Below are 19,350 nucleotides of genomic sequence, written 5' to 3'. Positions count from 1 at the left end.
AAAATGGCCATTACTTTTCATATTTCTACCAATATTCTGATCATGACCACATAAGTAATTTTGTAAAAGTTTCAGATTTTTCTACGTTTATTCTTTTCTTCTGAGTTCTTACCAGAATTTCGCTTAATGTTCAATTTACGATAGTCTAGGATTTTTCTAGCCTACCCTTCCAGATTCTTCCAACCTCTGCTCATTACCCAGCTAAAAGCCACTTCCACATTTTCAAGTATTTGTTATAGCAAAAGACCCACTCTTGGTGCACATTTTCTATCTTAGTCTATTTTTTGTTGTTAGAATAGCACAGGCTAAGTAATTTATAAAGAAAAGAAGTTTATTTGGCTCATGATTTTGGAGGCTGAGAAGTTCAAAGGCATGGTGCTGGCATTGCCAAGGGCCTTCATGCTGTGTCATTCCATGGTGGAAGGCAGAAATGCAAGAGGGAGAGAGCAAGAGAGGCTGAACTCTCTTGCCCTCTCATGAATTTATTCATGCTCAGGAAAATGAATCCACTCCCCCAATAATGACATTAATTTATCCCTGAGAGCATAACCCTCATAACCTAATCACCTCTTAAAAGTTCCACCTCTCAACACTATTACAATGGCAATCAAAGTTCAACATGAGTTTTGAAAGGGACATTCAAACCACAGCAGTAGGAAACCTAGGAAACATGTACTATGCATACGCTATGGCCTATTTTTAAGTTTGTTAATTCTTTCTTCAGCTATGTTGAGTCTACCATTGAACCTATGAAAATAATTCCTCATCTCCCATATCGTGGTTTTATTTATAACATTTCCATTCTATTCTTTCTTATAGTTTTAAACCGTCTATCCGAAACCCTTTCTTGTCTATGCATGTTGTCCACCTTTTCAACATCATTTAACATTTTCATTACACGTATTATGTTTGCATTAAGTGAATATTTTCTATGACAGTCAACCCTTCATATCCGTGGATTCTTCATCTTGGATTCCACCAACTGCAGATAAAAAATATTTGGGAAAAAAAGATTGGTTGTCTATGTACTAAACATGTACATGCTTTTTAAAAATCATGATTTCCTAAACAATATAGAATAACAACTATTTACCTTGTATTAGGTATTATAAGTAATTTAAAATGATTTAATGTATACAGGATGATGTATGTAGGTTATATGCAAATAGTATACAATTTTATATAAAGAACTTGAGCATCTGTGAATTTTTGTATCTGTGGGGTTCCTCTTTTGGAACCTTGGCTTGAAACCAAGCCCCTACAGATACTGAGGGATCACTGCATGACATTTTAAATCCTTTGTTGATTTTTAAATTATATTGTAAATGAATGCTCTAGAGCTTAACATATATATCTTATCAGATTGACTTCAGATTTATACTAACAATGCCAGTGAGATATAGGAGCATTACTCCTATATAGCTCTATTCTCTTTTTCCTCCTTTTGTTCTGTTACTATTGTAATACATAGTTCACCTATTTAGTGACAAACTTAACAATATATTGTTATAATTATTACTTATAATTGTAAAGGAGACGGGAGAAGAAAGGAGAACATTTGTGTATTTCTAGCATTTGTAATGTTAACTTTATTTTTTCTGGTTATCTTCATTTGTTTCTCAGATTCGAATTTACATCTGATATCATTTCATTACTCCAAAACCGTTCTGCTCCTAGCTAACTCTTTTGTGCTATTTTTGGTAAATATATTACATGTCTTTATGTTTTCCATTCACAAATATAGTATATACTTATTGTTTTATATAACTTTTTTTAAACAGTTAAAAAAAGAAGAGAGATAAACATGCATTTAGACTTTCTTTTATAATTACTTACTATATATTCTTTATAATTATTTACCATAAAAAACTTACTTTTATCAATGCTTTTCATTGTATGTGGATTATAAACACTGTCTGGTGTCACTTGCTTTCAGTCTGCAGAACTTCCTTTAGTATTTCTTGTGAGTTTGGTTTGCTAGCAACAAATTCTCTCATTTAGTTTATCTCAGAATTTCTTTCTTCTGCCTTAATTTTTGAAAGATAATTTTGCCAGCTATAGGATTTGTGGTTGACCTTGTTTTTTCCTTTCACCACTTGGAATATGTCATCCTGTTCCCTTCTGGTCTCAACTGTTTCTGATGAGAAGTCAGCTGTTAATCTTATTGATTCCATTAGATGTGAGATGTTCCATTCGATGTGAGAAGTCACTTTTCTATTGTTGCTTTGAAGATTTTTTCCTTGTTTCTCAGTGATTTTACTGTTATGTGTCTATTGTAGATCTCTTTGTGTTTATTCTACTAGAAGTTTATTGACCTTTGTGGGTGAGTAGATTAATATTTTTCATCAAATTTGAGAAGTTTTCAACCATGATTTCTTCAAATATCTTTTATGTTCTTCTGTATCTCTCCTATTCTTCTGGTACTTCCATTACATGTATATTGGTACACTTAGTGGTATCCCATATTTCTCTGACACTTTTTCATTTTTCTTATTTCTTTTTTGTCTCTGATCTTTGGATTGCATAATTTTTATTGACCTATCTTGAAGTTTACTAATTATTTCTTCCATCAGTTACAAAATACAGTTGTGCTCCTCTGGTCAGTTTTTCACTTTACTTACTGTACTTTTAGACTCTAGAATTTCCATTTGGCCATTTTTATAATTTTGATACTTTTGTTGATATTCTCTACTCAGAGAAACATTGTCATCATACTTTTCTTTACTTTTTAAATACAATCGTTTCCTTTAATTCTCTGAACATATTTATAATGTCTACTTTGAATTTAAATGTTAACTATGCCATCTGGTCCCTCTCACATACAGTTTCTATTGTTGGCTTTTCCTCCTGTGTATGAGTCACACTTTCCTGTTTCTTTGCATATCTTGTAATTTTTTGTTGAAAACTACACATTTTAGATATTATATTATATCACTATGGATACTGTTATCTCACTTCCAGGGGATTATTATTGTAATTTGATTGTCAATTTGTTTATAGTCATGCACCACATAACAATACATCAGTCAATCATGGACTGAATATAAGATGGTGGTTCTATAAGATTATAATGGAGCTGAACAACTCCTATCACCTAATGACATTGTAGCTGTTGTAACATCATAGCACATCACATTTCTCATGTGTTTGTGGTGATGCTGGTATAAACAAACAAACCTACCATGCTGTGGTTGCATAAAAGTATAGTACATAGAATTAGAAGTATAGCACAGTACATAATACTTGGCAATAATAATAATTTTACTAATTGATGTATTTACTATATTATGCTTTTTATCATTATTTTAGAGTGTACTCATTCTACTTACAAAAAAGGTGTTAACTGTAAAACAGACCCAGACAGATCCTTCAAGAGGTTATGCCAGAAGAAGGCATTGTTATCATAGGCAATGACAGTTCTATGCTTTTTATTGCCACTGAATACTTTCCACTGGGACAAAATGTGGAGGTGGAAGACAGTGACACTGATGATCTTGACCGTTTGTAGGCCTAGGCTAATGTGTGTGTTTGTGTCTTAGTTTTCTTTTTAAGTTTAAAAAGTAAAAAATAAACTAAGAATAGGAAACAGCTTATAAAATAAGGATCTAAAGAAAGAAAATATTTTTGTACAACTGTAAAATATGCTTGTGTTTTAAGCTAAGTGTTATTATAAAAGAGTCCAAGGGTTAAAAAAAAGAGTTTATAGAGTAAAAAAGTTACAATATGCTAAGGTTTATTTATCATTTCAGAAAGAAAATGTAGTGTTGTTTAAGTGTACAGTGTTTATGAAGTCTACAGTAGGCAGTGTACAGCAATGCCCTAGGTCAACACATTTACCTGTCATTTCCCACTGACTCACCCAGAACAACTTCTAGTCCTGCACGCTCTGTTTATGGTAAGTGTACTTTTTTTTATCTTTTATACTGTATTTTCACCATACATTTTCCATGTTGAGATACAGAAATGCTTGCCACTGTCACAATTGACTATTCAGTATAGTAATATGCTGTACATGTTTGTAGCCTAAGAGTACTAGGCTATACCATCTAGCCTATACCATCTAGGTTTGTTGAAGTACACCTTATGATTTTCATACAATCACAAAATCACTATACAATGCATTTCTCAAAATGTATTCCCACCATTAAGTGACGCATGACTATTTCCCTGGCTGTGTGTACTCTCTAGTGTTGCTCTCAGAGGGTGCAGTCTTAGGCATGTATGCAGACCCTGAAGTAATAGAGATTTTAACAGGGGTTCTTTGACGGTCAAATTGATCACACACAACTGTTAGGCTCCACTAATTGCCAGCCAATGGTCCTATTATTTTTGATAATGCCCTGGGTTGCAAATTGTTCCATAGTCTGATACAATTAAGTTTGGATTCCTTTATAGCAGTTGCTTTGAGGTCAGATTTCTTAGCTCTCTCTTTCTCAGGCTCTCCCAGTTAATCTATCTGGTCTATAATTTATTTCTTACCTCTCATGAATGTGTCAGCCTTCTTCTTTGCCTTCCACTAAAACCTCCATTGTTTTTTGGGAGTTTCGTTGGACTTGAACTTTCCTACCCTCTGTTTCAAACAAAGTAAGTTCTTTCAGAGTTTTCTGTTTTATGGCCTGGTCTTCCCCTGAGCAAAATATCTGCACCATAGCTCTGGAGTTGGGGGTGAGGACAGTGGTGCAGTTCTCACCAAGTGACAACTCTGCTTTAGTTTCAGGGTAGTAGACAGGGGTAGCAGCTTTGCACTACCTGACTTGCCTTTCCTGGTGTAGAGCTTCTACCCTGTGAGGATGAGTGGGATCCCAGCATCCTCAACGTGCTGCTTTCAAGCCAGATCCCCTGCTCTGTGAGTGAGGACTGGGTACAAGCAGGAAGTCTCTGACCTCTTGCCTTTCCTCTCCTGGAAATTAGCTTCTGCAATGTGTAGATGGAAAAGAGAGGGATGAGCAATGCTTGGCTACCTACCCCTTCTGGGAAGATACCAGAGCCCTTGGCTGGGAGCTGGTAGTAAAGAAGCCCAGTGCTCTTGGCTGCACATACCTGGAGTGGATATTCTATCATAATAAGCTGGGAGGTGGGAGGAAGGTAGTGGGTTGTGGTTCAAATATCATAGACTCTCACTCTTCTGACCAAGCTTTGATAGATTTTCTTAAGTACATGTTTTCTTTGCTGTATGATCTTAGTACAATTTCCAGAGACTTGAAGTGCTTTTCTTAAATGCTTTTCACCAAATATCCTTGTTTAACTGGCCTAGCAGTCTGCAGAGCTTCCTTGTCAATCATAGTTTTGTTAAAGCTACTCACCCATCGTTCCAATGTCTGGATCAGCTCTACATTGAGTTCCGTTGTTTTTTTCTCTTGAAAATGGATTGTTTTTGAGCTGTTCTACATACAATGTACAGCCTTTTAAAAAAATTTTTGAGACAAGGAAACAATTCATTCTCAAGAGAAAAAAACAACAGAGCTCAATGCAGAGCTGATCCAGACATTGTAACTATTGGTGAGCAACTTTAAAGCAACTATGATTGACGGGGAAGCTCTGCAGACTGTCTGGCCACATAAACAAGGATAATTGGTGAAAACATTTAAGAAAAGCACTTAAAGTCTGGAAATGAACAAACCTCTTCTTTGGTCGAGTTTGAAGTTGGAGGGGTTTGGTTAATCTGGTTGGGAAGTCAAGATGTTTGGTGGTCTTTAGTGAACCATATGCTACACATTCCTTTAGTCATGCATTGCTGTTGTCTTGGGCTCGGGGTATTTAAAGTGGGTATACACATTGGGTTTAACACAGAAACAATAACCAGTGAAATACTTTAAATTTGTGAGGTATTTTGAAATCTTCACAGTGTATCACAGCTGTTTTTGATGTTGATCTCTCCTTGGCCTAACCAGATAAATATTTGTATGAGGGATAATCCCTCATCTCTTGGTCATTATTTCCAGTATGCTGGGACCATGTGGTCTTGGTAAAACAATTTGTTTATAACTTTTTCTCCTGAATTTATTTTTTATTGTTCTGAAGGCCATGAACCTGCACGGTTCGAAACTGTTTTGAACAGTTTTCCACAAAATCACCCATACATACATATACCCTTTTTCCCTAGATTTACTGTCAATTTTTCATATGGTTAGCGCTAAATAACATTCTTAGAGAAATGGCCAGCTTTTAAATTTGTTTTCTTTTCTTCACCATTACATAAAGACTTGGACGCTCTTTTTCAGAATTAAGGTAAAGGGGATAAAACTTTTTTCTTTAACTTTTATTTTGCCTCCTATTGACTTTTGAGAATGGGATGTTAGCAGCAGTGCTGAGGACAACAAAAACTTCTAATTTAATGAGAATTAACCAGGAATCTAACCCTATATATGCAAACACACAATTTCTCTATAGCTTTGACATTTCCTTGATGTTGGGATCTTCTGTCTAGTTACTTAAGCCAACTCCATTTGTATATTTGACTTTTCTCTCCCTAAATATCAAAAAGGTCTGTCTTCTCTTAGGTGACTTTTTGGAACTAGTCATGGAATTGGGAGCTGTTGATGCTCCTCCACCCCACACTCACACTCTAACACCTACCCCTCAGCTACTGTGAGAACTGTCTTCTAAAAATGCTTACAACCTCCCCTTCAGGGAATCACAGTAGGCTGAACAGAAACCACCTCATGCAAGTTTATACTCTACCCCTTCCCAAAAAAGCCCCACAGCCTGAGGCAGACTGCCTGACAGAGAGATACAGAAAAACCATTCCATTGGTTTCATCACAAGATCGCCTCTGTGGATGTCCTGTGGGACATGGCTGAAACCATATCCCGGGTTAACTCTCTGCCCTTGGCTTATCCTGCTTGCCTTCCTCCCTTTTCCCAGAGAGCGTTTCTACCATATGTCACTTCCGCAGGAGTCCCTGTCTCAGGCTCCAGTCCTAGGGAGCCCAATCCAAGTCTATCGGAAGTGGTTCTAAAAGCAGACAGTCTGGAGGTGGGTCACTTGCTGGCAGATGTCAGAGAGAACTGCATCACTGGAGGTACTGATAGACCCCAGAACAATGAGATGATGAAGTGAACGCAGTTGTTAAGATTTTCCCTTCTTTTGCACCAGTGTTTGAAAGATTCAAGGAAAGTAGTAACTATAAGGACTGTGGAATTCAGTAGACGGTTGCTAAGTGCCCCAACATTGTTGAGGAGAGAAAATGACATGCTCGGCTCTACTTAAATGTATGAGAGTCAGAGAGCTTCTTTGGCAGCAATTAAAGAGATACTCCCTGCGGTCAAAGGGCTGACAAAGTGAAGAAAAGACTTAGAATTGAACTGTAAAAATAACAGAATTCCAAAGTAGATTCATTCAGTCTAACCAAGTCTCCTTTTAGCAAAGACTGGCCCATAATACGGAATGAGTGGGACTCTTAGTCTTGGTGTAAAGATTTCTGGATAAAAGCAGTTGAGAACTTTGAACACCCAGATTCCTCTGAACTCCCCTGGACTGCAGAAATATCTCATTCCCTTATTGGAAGATATGGGCCCCTCTCTTACTTTAGGAATACTCAAGGAATTCAAATAAAGTTGGAGCCTTACGAGACAATGCTTGTCTTCCTCAGAAACTGCTCCCTTCTCCTCTCCTTCTACCAGATTCATATAAACAGGGTTAAATATCAACATAAGCTGGGGAAGAGCTGAGGCTACTCACAGAAAAGAGATTTTGTACCCCAGAGCTCCTGCAAGAATGGGCCAACGTGCACTAGCGGGTACTAGGAGGGATGCCTGCAGGTGGATCCAGAGGGCAATGGATCCAGGGGGTGATTGGAGGATAAGGAAGAGTTTGTTAACATGAAGCCACTCTCCCATCACGCAGGATTTAATACGCTGGCAAGGAGCCTGGAAAATGAGTCTAATATATGCTATTTGCTAACTCATGGAAGCTTGGAAAAAGTAACATCCTTCATTAAATTAAGCGGAGATGCCAAAAATTGCCTTGGAAGACGATGAAGGAAGGGATCAAAAGGCTTAGAAGAGTGGAAATGCTATAATGGATCTACTATGTAGGACTGAAAAGCCTATCAGCTGATCATGTTCCCAAGGAGACCTGGAGGACACTCTGCCTAGCAAGATGATTAAAAAGAATGTGCTGTAAAAGAAAGTATTAGCTGGGATGGATTATGTTAGGAGCTGCTGTTACAGAACTGAGTTCTCTAGTAGCAAGGGTACATGGATAACTAGAATAGCAGAGGCCAGGTGGCAGCACGCAACTGTCAGATGCAAAGCATGTGGACTTAACCTGTTGGGCAGGAAGGCTGAACTGGTAGACAGGAGCAGGCTGAATTGCAGGGATCTTTGGAGATGGCTCACAGAACATAGTGTTCTTGAGGCAGGCTGTGTGGGGCAGCTAACAAGAGTACTGCTGAATATACATAACTGAAAGAGATCAAGAATGCAGAAGAAAAAGGCTAAGGACAGTCACCCCACTGGAAAGTCAGGATCGTTTGCCAAATCTCCAGATTTGAGCCAGTCCACAGACCCAGGATCTATCAAAGGAAAAGGAATCTGAGGCACCAGAGGTAGGGCCCTGCGACACCATGACAAGTATGTCTAGTAGCAGTTCCCCGATTTTTTCCCTACAGCCATCTACATGAGTAACCATCACTGGAGACAGAGGGATATTCACATGTGTTGAGGGCTGTGGGCTAGAGTAATATGTGAGTTAAAACTTATTCCCAGAGGTCCAAAGCACCATGAATGGGCCCCTTATTAGAGAAACCTACAGGAGTCAGGTAAGGAATGAAGTGTTGATCCAGACGTATCTCACAGTCATTCCCTCTTTTTTTTTTTTTTTTTTGAGACCGAGTCTCACTCTGTCACCCAGGATGGAGTTCAGTGGCATGATCTCAGCTCACTGGCAACCTCTGCCTCCTGGATTCAAGCTATTCTCCTGCCTCAGTCTCCTGAGTAGCTGGGATTATAGGTACCGGCCACCATGACCGGCTAATTTTTGTATTTTTAGTAGAAATGGGGTTTTACCATGTTGGCCAGGCTGGTCTCGAACTCCTGACCTCAGGTGATCCACCCACCGTGGTCTCTCAAGTGCTGGGATTACAGGAATGAGCCACTGTGCCCGGCCTCATTCCTTCACTTTTTACATCTCTTCTTCTCCCTTTTCCCCTTTTTACTTTTCTCTTTTCCCCTTCACTTCCACCCCCCCATTCTCCCTCTCCTTCTTCCTCTCTCTCTCTCTCTCTCTCACACACACACAAACACACGCACACACGCACATACACACACTCTGAATGAATACTCATTCTGCATCAGGCCTTATGCTAGGCACTGAGAACTCAGAGATGAAATCCAGCTCATCCATCCAAGAGCTCAGTACAGTGACGGAGAGGGACGAGTCAGTGAACAGCACATGGTCACAAGCACCCCACAGAGGAGGGTACAGGGGAGCATGGCAGCACAGAGGAGGAACAGCAACTGGGCCTGGAGGGGGAAATAAGCAACTTAGATAGATATCTACTCATAACTGTCTCGATCTTCCTCATCTCTCCAATTTCCCACTCGAATTTATATCAACACATCATACATTTAACTCAAGGGAAAAATTATAAATATAATCCATATAAATAAGATACTGGCCAATTTATATCATTAGACAAGTCAATCTTTCTAATTAGTTGGGGGAGCAAAAGAAGGGTGAATCCCCTGGAGGGGGGGTATGTTTTATTTCATGTTTGAAAGAAAAGTAAGTATCATCAGGCAGAAAATGGTGGGTCCCCTGAATCTTACACCCGCTTTCAGCTGGGACTTGGCCCCGCTCAAGGTTAATCTCTTGGCATGCATTTCTAGTCATGTGAAATAGACATTTCATGGAAGACCCAGCTAATGTTAAGCCAACCATGAGGACATTCAGAAAGCGATCTTACAAGCAGGAACTCCCCCCCTCAGGAGTTGGGATTCCAGAATGTAACCAGCTTCTGCCAGGTTGTTTTATTTCTTTCTCATGGATGAGCTACTTTTCTGAAGCCTCCCAGAACACTTTAAAATTTGATCAGAAAACTACTCTGGAGAGGCTATAAGTGCAGAAGAGTAGTTTTCTCAGAGGCCCAGATTCTTTCCCCTGAGTTTCATCTCATCATTGGAAAACATTCGTGGAAAAATATGGAATTTACAGCCAGACTTAGGCTCAAGTCTCAGCTCTACCCATTCTGAGTTGTATGAGCTTAGGTCAGGTATCCACTCCTGTGACTATGAGAGGGACCACTTCTTAGGAGATGAAGAATGTAAAAAATACAGGAGCAGGTTCACATCCGGCCATAAGGAGCAGGTTCATATTTAAGGAGCAGGTTCACATTCAAAGGAGCAGGTTCACATCTGGCCATAAGCTTCAGAGGTGGAAGAGCCATCTGAGATAATCTACACTTTTCTTTGATCTTTGGATTTCTTTTTTCTTTGAATTTGGACAATAAATCACTGGTTACATGGTTAGTCATGTCCATGCTAGGAACTGAGCTTGGGTCTGCTGAAAGATAAAACAGAAGGTAGACTAGGGAGGAAACGGTGCAAGGAAAATAACACACGTATGTATTCTTCTTTTTTTTTTAGATGGAGTCTTGCTCTGTTGCCCAGGCTGGAGTGCAGTGGTGCGATCTCGGCTCACCGCAACCTCTGCCTCCCGGGTTCAAGAGATTCTCCTGCTTCAACCTCCCAAGTAGCTGGGACTACAGGCATGTGCCACCTTACCCGGCTAATTTTTATATTTTTAGTAGAGACTGGGTTTCACCACGTTGGCCAGACTGGTCTCAAACTCCTGACCTCGTGATCCGCCTGCCTCAGCCTCCTAAAGTGCTAGGATTACAGGTGTGAGTCACTGTGCCTGGCCAAGAAAACACATATGTATTTTTTTCCCTTCCCTTGCACCTTTTCCTATGAGATATGTATATTTTATATATATATATATATGATCCATAAATATTTTCACAAGATATTATACATAACATATATAATACATATATAATATATGTTTTACATATAATACACAAAAAATATTATATATGTAATAGAAAAAGGTGCAAGGGAAAGAATATGTAAATACTAATATATATATTTATATTTAATAGGCAAATTAACAGTAACAAAGACTGCAAGTTGGTTAGATTGCCCAGGGAACCAATGGAAATAGAGGAAGATTCATAGTCAAATCCTAAAAAGAATTTCCCAGGGTGCAGAAATGTAACTAAAATATGAAAGGAAGGAAACATAAATAAGTGAATGTTGATAGGTGAAGGAATCTGTTCATTAATCTATAAGCAAGATTACCAACTCAAAGTAAGATGACCCAGCCCTTCCAAGGGCAGGCCAGCCATGACAGAAGCAGAAACCTGTGGCAGGGGCCACAGTGCAGGGGACAGCTGCCTGACCAAGCCTTTCGACTGCCGCTGTGTCCCCCTATGTATGCCAAGATCTGCTGCTTTGCAGAAAGCTCGAGACCCAGGCCATGTTAAGAGAGAAGGGGCCCAGGTCAAAAATGTTGCAGCAGTGATTTCTGGGCCTTTTGAGAAAGAAAGGTGGCATTACGGTGAGTAATGCTTCTAGAATGTTGTGTGTGATGGAGGGAGAGAGAGTATGAGCTATATGCATAGATCATGCAGTGTTGCGAGATGAAATATACAACTAAACACTTCGAAAGAAGTCAGTGTGCAGAATTAATGTGTTAGAAGAAGTTTCAGATGAAAAAAATAATTAGAAAGATTGACTTGTCTAATGATGTAAATTGGCCAGTATCTTATTCATATGGATTATGTTTATATTTTTTCCCTTGAGCTAAAATAAATGTACGATGTGTTGATATAAATTTGAGTGGGAAACTGGAGAGATGGGGAAGATGGAGAGACGTGTGAGTAGATATCAAGATAACTGAAGACCTTCAATGTGTGGAGGGACAGAGACGGATGGAAGGAGACTTGGGGACTGAGTAAGGAAGAAAGGACTAGACATTAGAGAGGATGATTCAGCTTAGAGCAGAACCGGAGACGACTTGAGGCGGTGAAAGGAAGATTCATGAAGTCAGGGCTGGGGAACAAGGAACATAGGTGGGGGCTGGTGGAGCTAGGGAGAGTTCCAGCATGCAAATTCCAGGGGACACTAGCTCAACTGGCTGACACTGGGGCAGAAAAGCTGGTGTCCTGTAGGCAAAGATGGGAGAGTCTCTAAATTACACAGAAACAGCAAAGCTGCTTAGGAGTGAAACCTAGCTTTTAGCAATAATGACTACCATTACTGATAACATACTTCCAGCCCTCATGATGAAGACACTGCATACATTATTGCTTTTTTAAAAAAAAATCATATTAAATTTAAGAGGTAATTTTGTTAAATGCATAGATTGCATAGTAGTTAGGGGTTTTAGGGTATCCATCTCTCAAGTAGTGTTTATTGTACCCATTAAGTAATTTCCCATCATCCATCCTTCATCCATCCTTCTTTTCCTCCCTGCTCTTCTGAGTTTTCATTGTCTATCATTCCACACTCCTGTGAGCACATCATTTAACTCCCAATTATAAATGAGAACGTGCAGTATTTGTCTTTCTGTGTCTCAGTTGTTTCACTTAAGATAATGACCTCCAGTCTCAGCCATCGCATACATTGTTTCTAATACTCACAATAACCTTGCTAAGAAAAGGTTATTATCTCCATTTTACAGGTGAAGAGTGTGAGGGCCACAGAGGTTAAGAAACATCTTGAAAGTGACAGAAGTTGTATTTCAACTTGGTTCTGGTTGATGCCAAAGAGCTACCTTGAGGTTTCCCAGCCATTATTGTGAGGTACTCACAAACCTCTGCCAATGCACTGACTGAATAGTACTGGCTACATTCAAGCGTATGCAGCTGATGCTCCTACAAAGAAAATGCCCACCCACTGAAAAGTACTGCTGATTTTGCAATTTTGTATTGCATGAGTTTTCTCAACAAAGGGATAAAAAGGATCCGTTTAATAACTTGTAGCGTCAGGTAGGGGATTCTGACAATTTGTTAAGGGAGTTCTGCAGCTGAAGGAGTTTGGTAGCCAGTGTGTGCTGCCTTTCCCAAATCAGCCATGCTCTGCAGCCTGTGTAATCTTCAGGCCAATAGCATGCACAAAGTACTCAGTTCAAGGACCTTGACCGTGTGCAAAAAGGCATTGTGCACTGCCTGCAGATGTGTGACTATGAGGCGCTCAGAGGAACACACTGCAGAACGAATGAGGTGAAGGAGAGACGAATGGGCTGAGCCTGGGGTATTAAACTGGATCTATATGAGAGGAAGTCGCCGTTTTCCGTGGATGCTGCTAATTACAGCGACCAGAGGTAACATTAAATGATTTTTGCTTGAGACAGTTTCTGCTATCATTGTATTTTTCTCATTTTCCAAGTTGAGTGATGTTTATTAGCAATTTGTTGTTACCGCCTACCTTCCAAAGAAAGAATCAGGACCCAGGGAGGCCGCGATGCCGTGTCAGAGGCGTGTGGAGTCTCAGAGGTGTGGATTTAGCTCCACCTGGTGGCAGTTCTACGTAGTGCAGCGATGGTTCCGGGGCGCTCAGGCCTGGGACTACAAAGCCTGTTCCCTAGAGGATGAAAGGAGAAAGGGGGCAGAGCCTGTGCTGATTGCCAGAGTGAGGGGGAGAGTAAAAAACACAAAAGATNTAGAAAAAGGTGCAAGGGAAAGAATATGTAAATACTAATATATATATTTATATTTAATAGGCAAATTAACAGTAACAAAGACTGCAAGTTGGTTAGATTGCCCAGGGAACCAATGGAAATAGAGGAAGATTCATAGTCAAATCCTAAAAGAATTTCCCAGGGTGCAGAAATGTAACTAAAATATGAAAGGAAGGAAACATAAATAAGTGAATGTTGATAGGTGAAGGAATCTGTTCATTAATCTATAAGCAAGATTACCAACTCAAAGTAAGATGACCCAGCCCTTCCAAGGGCAGGCCAGCCATGACAGAAGCAGAAACCTGTGGCAGGGGCCACAGTGCAGGGGACAGCTGCCTGACCAAGCCTTTCGACTGCCGCTGTGTCCCCTATGTATGCCAAGATCTGCTGCTTTGCAGAAAGCTCGAGACCCAGGCCATGTTAAGAGAGAAGGGGCCCAGGTCAAAATGTTGCAGCAGTGATTTCTGGGCCTTTTGAGAAAGAAAGGTGGCATTACGGTGAGTAATGCTTCTAGAATGTTGTGTGTGATGGAGGGAGAGAGAGTATGAGCTATATGCATAGATCATGCAGTGTTGCGAGATGAAATATACAACTAAACACTTCGAAAGAAGTCAGTGTGCAGAATTAATGTGTTAGAAGAAGTTTCAGATGAAAAAAATAATTAGAAAGATTGACTTGTCTAATGATGTAAATTGGCCAGTATCTTATTCATATGGATTATGTTTATATTTTTTCCCTTGAGCTAAAATAAATGTACGATGTGTTGATATAAATTTGAGTGGGAAACTGGAGAGATGGGGAAGATGGAGAGACGTGTGAGTAGATATCAAGATAACTGAAGACCTTCAATGTGTGGAGGGACAGAGACGGATGGAAGGAGACTTGGGGACTGAGTAAGGAAGAAAGGACTAGACATTAGAGAGGATGATTCAGCTTAGAGCAGAACCGGAGACGACTTGAGGCGGTGAAAGGAAGATTCATGAAGTCAGGGCTGGGGAACAAGGAACATAGGTGGGGCTGGTGGAGCTAGGGAGAGTTCCAGCATGCAAATTCCAGGGGACACTAGCTCAACTGGCTGACACTGGGGCAGAAAAGCTGGTGTCCTGTAGGCAAAGATGGGAGAGTCTCTAAATTACACAGAAACAGCAAAGCTGCTTAGGAGTGAAACCTAGCTTTTAGCAATAATGACTACCATTACTGATAACATACTTCCAGCCCTCATGATGAAGACACTGCATACATTATTGCTTTTTTAAAAAAAAATCATATTAAATTTAAGAGGTAATTTTGTTAAATGCATAGATTGCATAGTAGTTAGGGGTTTTAGGGTATCCATCTCTCAAGTAGTGTTTATTGTACCCATTAAGTAATTTCCCATCATCCATCCTTCATCCATCCTTCTTTTCCTCCCTGCTCTTCTGAGTTTTCATTGTCTATCATTCCACACTCCTGTGAGCACATCATTTAACTCCCAATTATAAATGAGAACGTGCAGTATTTGTCTTTCTGTGTCTCAGTTGTTTCACTTAAGATAATGACCTCCAGTCTCAGCCATCGCATACATTGTTTCTAATACTCACAATAACCTTGCTAAGAAAAGGTTATTATCTCCATTTTACAGGTGAAGAGTGTGAGGGCCACAGAGGTTAAGAAACATCTTGAAAGTGACAGAAGTTGTATTTCAACTTGGTTCTGGTTGATGCCAAAGAGCTACCTTGAGGTTTCCCAGCCATTATTGTGAGGTACTCACAAACCTCTGCCAATGCACTGACTGAATAGTACTGGCTACATTCAAGCGTATGCAGCTGATGCTCCTACAAAGAAAATGCCCACCCACTGAAAAGTACTGCTGATTTTGCAATTTTGTATTGCATGAGTTTTCTCAACAAAGGGATAAAAGGATCCGTTTAATAACTTGTAGCGTCAGGTAGGGGATTCTGACAATTTGTTAAGGGAGTTCTGCAGCTGAAGGAGTTTGGTAGCCAGTGTGTGCTGCCTTTCCCAAATCAGCCATGCTCTGCAGCCTGTGTAATCTTCAGGCCAATAGCATGCACAAAGTACTCAGTTCAAGGACCTTGACCGTGTGCAAAAGGCATTGTGCACTGCCTGCAGATGTGTGACTATGAGGCGCTCAGAGGAACACACTGCAGAACGAATGAGGTGAAGGAGAGACGAATGGGCTGAGCCTGGGGTATTAAACTGGATCTATATGAGAGGAAGTCGCCGTTTTCCGTGGATGCTGCTAATTACAGCGACCAGAGGTAACATTAAATGATTTTGCTTGAGACAGTTTCTGCTATCATTGTATTTTCTCATTTTCCAAGTTGAGTGATGTTTATTAGCAATTTGTTGTTACCGCCTACCTTCCAAAGAAAGAATCAGGACCCAGGGAGGCCGCGATGCCGTGTCAGAGGCGTGTGGAGTCTCAGAGGTGTGGATTTAGCTCCACCTGGTGGCAGTTCTACGTAGTGCAGCGATGGTTCCGGGGCGCTCAGGCCTGGGACTACAAAGCCTGTTCCCTAGAGGATGAAAGGAGAAAGGGGCAGAGCCTGTGCTGATTGCCAGAGTGAGGGGAGAGTAAAAAACACAAAAGATAGAAAATATTGGGGACAATTTTTTGAAAACTTGAAACAAAAATAAGAGACATTCTGAAGCAAATCGAATTTTTAAAAATGGTTTGAGGGAGACCCACGAATTGAGAGATTCACTGAGAATAATCCGAGACTCACTGAGAATAACCCAGGAAACTCGCTGAGTATAATCCGAGACTCACTGAGAATAATCCGAGACTCACTGAGAATAATCCGAGACTCACTGAGAATAACCCAGGAGACTCACTGAGAATAATCCGAGACTCACTGAGAATAACCCGGGAGACTCACTGAGAATAATCCGACTCACTGAGAATAATCCGAGACTCACTGAGAATAATCCGAGAGACTCGCTGAGAATAATCTGAGAAACTCGCTGAGAATAATCCGAGACTCACTGAGAATAATCCGAGACTCACTGAGAATAATCCGAGAGACTCGCTGAGAATGATCCAAGACTCACTGAGAATAATCTGAGACTCACTGAGAATAATCCGAGAGACTCGCTGAGAATGAGCCGAGACTCACTGAGAATAATTCGAGAGACTCGCTGAGAATGATCCGAGAGACTCGCTGAGAATAATCCGAGAGACTCGCTGAGAATAATGACAGAATGTTCCATGAATAGGGAAACACAATTTAACTTTTTTTTTTTTTTTTTTTTTTTGAGACGAAATTTCGCTCTCGTTGCCCAGGCTGGAGTGCAGTGGTACTATCTTGGCTCACTGCAACCTCTGCCTCCTGGGTTTAAGCTATTCTCCTGCCTCCGCCTTCTGAGTAGCTGGGATTACAGGCATCTGCCACCAGGCCCGGCTAATTTTTTGTATTTTTAGTAGAGATGTGGTTCTGCCATGCTGGCCAGGCTGGTCTCCAACTCCTGACCTCAGGTGATCCACCCACTTCAGCCTCCCAAAATGCTGGGATTACTGGCATGAGCCACCACTCCTGGCCAATTTAACTAATTTTTAAAAGTTCGATTGAACTGTGATCTTAAGAAGAAAGGTTAATTGAAAGGGATTCAATGCTGTGTTGATTCCCTCCAGAAGAGCCTGGGGCAGAGGCTAGTAAAATGGTTAGAGCTGTAAACCCAGATTGCTATGTCTGGGAAAATCCTGTTCTCAGGTATGCATTTAACTGGGCTGTTATCAACACGTTTACTGTCTTTTTGGGGATTACAGGAGGCACAGATTATACTGTTTTTACTGAATATATTGAATGCTACCAATAATATGACCAGTCCATGGAGCACTTGCCATGAAGTAGGTCTGTCAGAGGGATATTACCTGCCTTGTCCTCACCACAACCATGTAAATTAAATCCTCTGTCCCACGTTAAGGATAAGGAAAACAGGGATTCAGAGATGTCAAGTAACTTGCCCGAGTTCTCCTAATTACACAAACGCCAAGAGGAGATTCAAATTCAGGTCCCTAATTCCAGATCCTGTTCTTTCCATTCTATCATGGTGCTTTTCTTTGAACCATGTGCATTTGAAATTTGATTTTGAAGTTTGTTTTAAATTGACTTGTCAAATTATTAATAAATTCAAACGACATAAAGTTCAAAAAGTAAACAAGTAGAGGACCGCGTGAAAACAAAGAACATATGAAAGCAATCTCTCTCCTAGCCATCCAATCTCACTTCCCCGAGGCAGCTGTTTTCAGAGCCTTGTGTATCTTTCCAGGGTATATGACCATGTGCAGGATTAACAAATGTCAGCATCAAAATGATTGAGTCTCCAGCATTATATAAAATTTTATTTGCATAACTAAGGCAAACAGTCACAACAAGAGGTTAATTGACTTAAACATCAAAATTAAAACAACTTTGCTTGCTCCAACAGAAATTTAAATTCAGTCAAAAGCTAAGCACAGAGGAGGTTCAAAATAAAATGTGTTAATTCACCATTCAGTCTTTTGAATAGTTTTGAGTCACTACTAATGGAAGGCTTCAAAATGATTGGGTAAATTTTCTCCAAAGCTTTATGCACATTTCCAAAACCCTGTTAGAAAGCTCCGAATTATCCAGCCTGTCTTCCTTTCCTTTATTTTATCAAAAATGTTGTTCTGATATCCAGGTCTATTTCTTGGTTATTAGATTGGCCATTAGCCAACCAAGTGAATGTTGGCTAGAGATACTCATCAAGATTCTGGGCCAAAATGTCCGTTTGGATTTTATTTCTGGTTATATTATGGACATACTAGGTGGTCATTTCTCTAACAAAACATCTTGAAGTCTTAAAAATGCTCCCAAACTCTTTCCCCCACACGTTGTTTTGTCAGTATGAGTCCAGTTTTCACATGCAAAGTGAATCAGATCTATCACACGCAGTTTTAAGTACATTTTTGCAAGAGGTCCCATTTTTAGCCAAGTCACAGCTGAGCTTTACTTTCAGCTAATTAGTACTTGTTCTTAAATTGGGCAGTTCCAACCCAAGCTAGGAGATGAGATGCAATTTACTTCCTCTCTACTGTCCTAAAATTAACTGAGCTGTAAAATGTGAGTGTTCCCTTGTTTTTCCCTGGGTTTGGTTCCATCATAAGGAATTCAGCAGAACTCAGAATATTTCAACAAGTCTTGCTGTTCTAATTTGAACAGTAATAGAGTACTTCCTTTCAAAACCTCAGCTCTTTGGTTGCCAAGCAACCATTAATTTATTGTAACTAACTAATTTTAAAATTATATGTGATGATGAAATGCAACAATATGCTTTTCTTGCTCCTGAACGTACACAGCATTGGCCAGATCCGAAAGAATATGGTGGTCTTGAAGTATCGAAAACAATCACGAGGAATGCTTTCTGAGATCAAGCGAAGAAATCTGTTCCCTGTATGAGCTCCTTAAGAGTGGCCTTAGGGAATACAGGAATCTGTAAGGGTTATAAGGGTTACACAATTCACTGTCCACAAAATTAGAGAAGCCCCAGGCACTGGAAGATCCCTAAAGAAGAGTGACATGAACTAGGAATAAGATACAGGGTTCCCTTGAAGGGCCCTGACAATACTTCCATTCAGTTCATTGGCAGAACCTTTTAATTCATCCTGTGTTATGTAAGGATGTTTTAAAGTGTGTGTAGTCA

The sequence above is a fragment of the Rhinopithecus bieti genome, unplaced genomic scaffold (genome assembly GCF_001698545.2).
Source record: "Rhinopithecus bieti isolate Rb0 unplaced genomic scaffold, ASM169854v2 scaffold_21621, whole genome shotgun sequence".
NCBI lineage: Eukaryota > Metazoa > Chordata > Mammalia > Primates > Cercopithecidae > Rhinopithecus > Rhinopithecus bieti.
Note: the sequence above shows the minus strand (reverse complement) of the source record.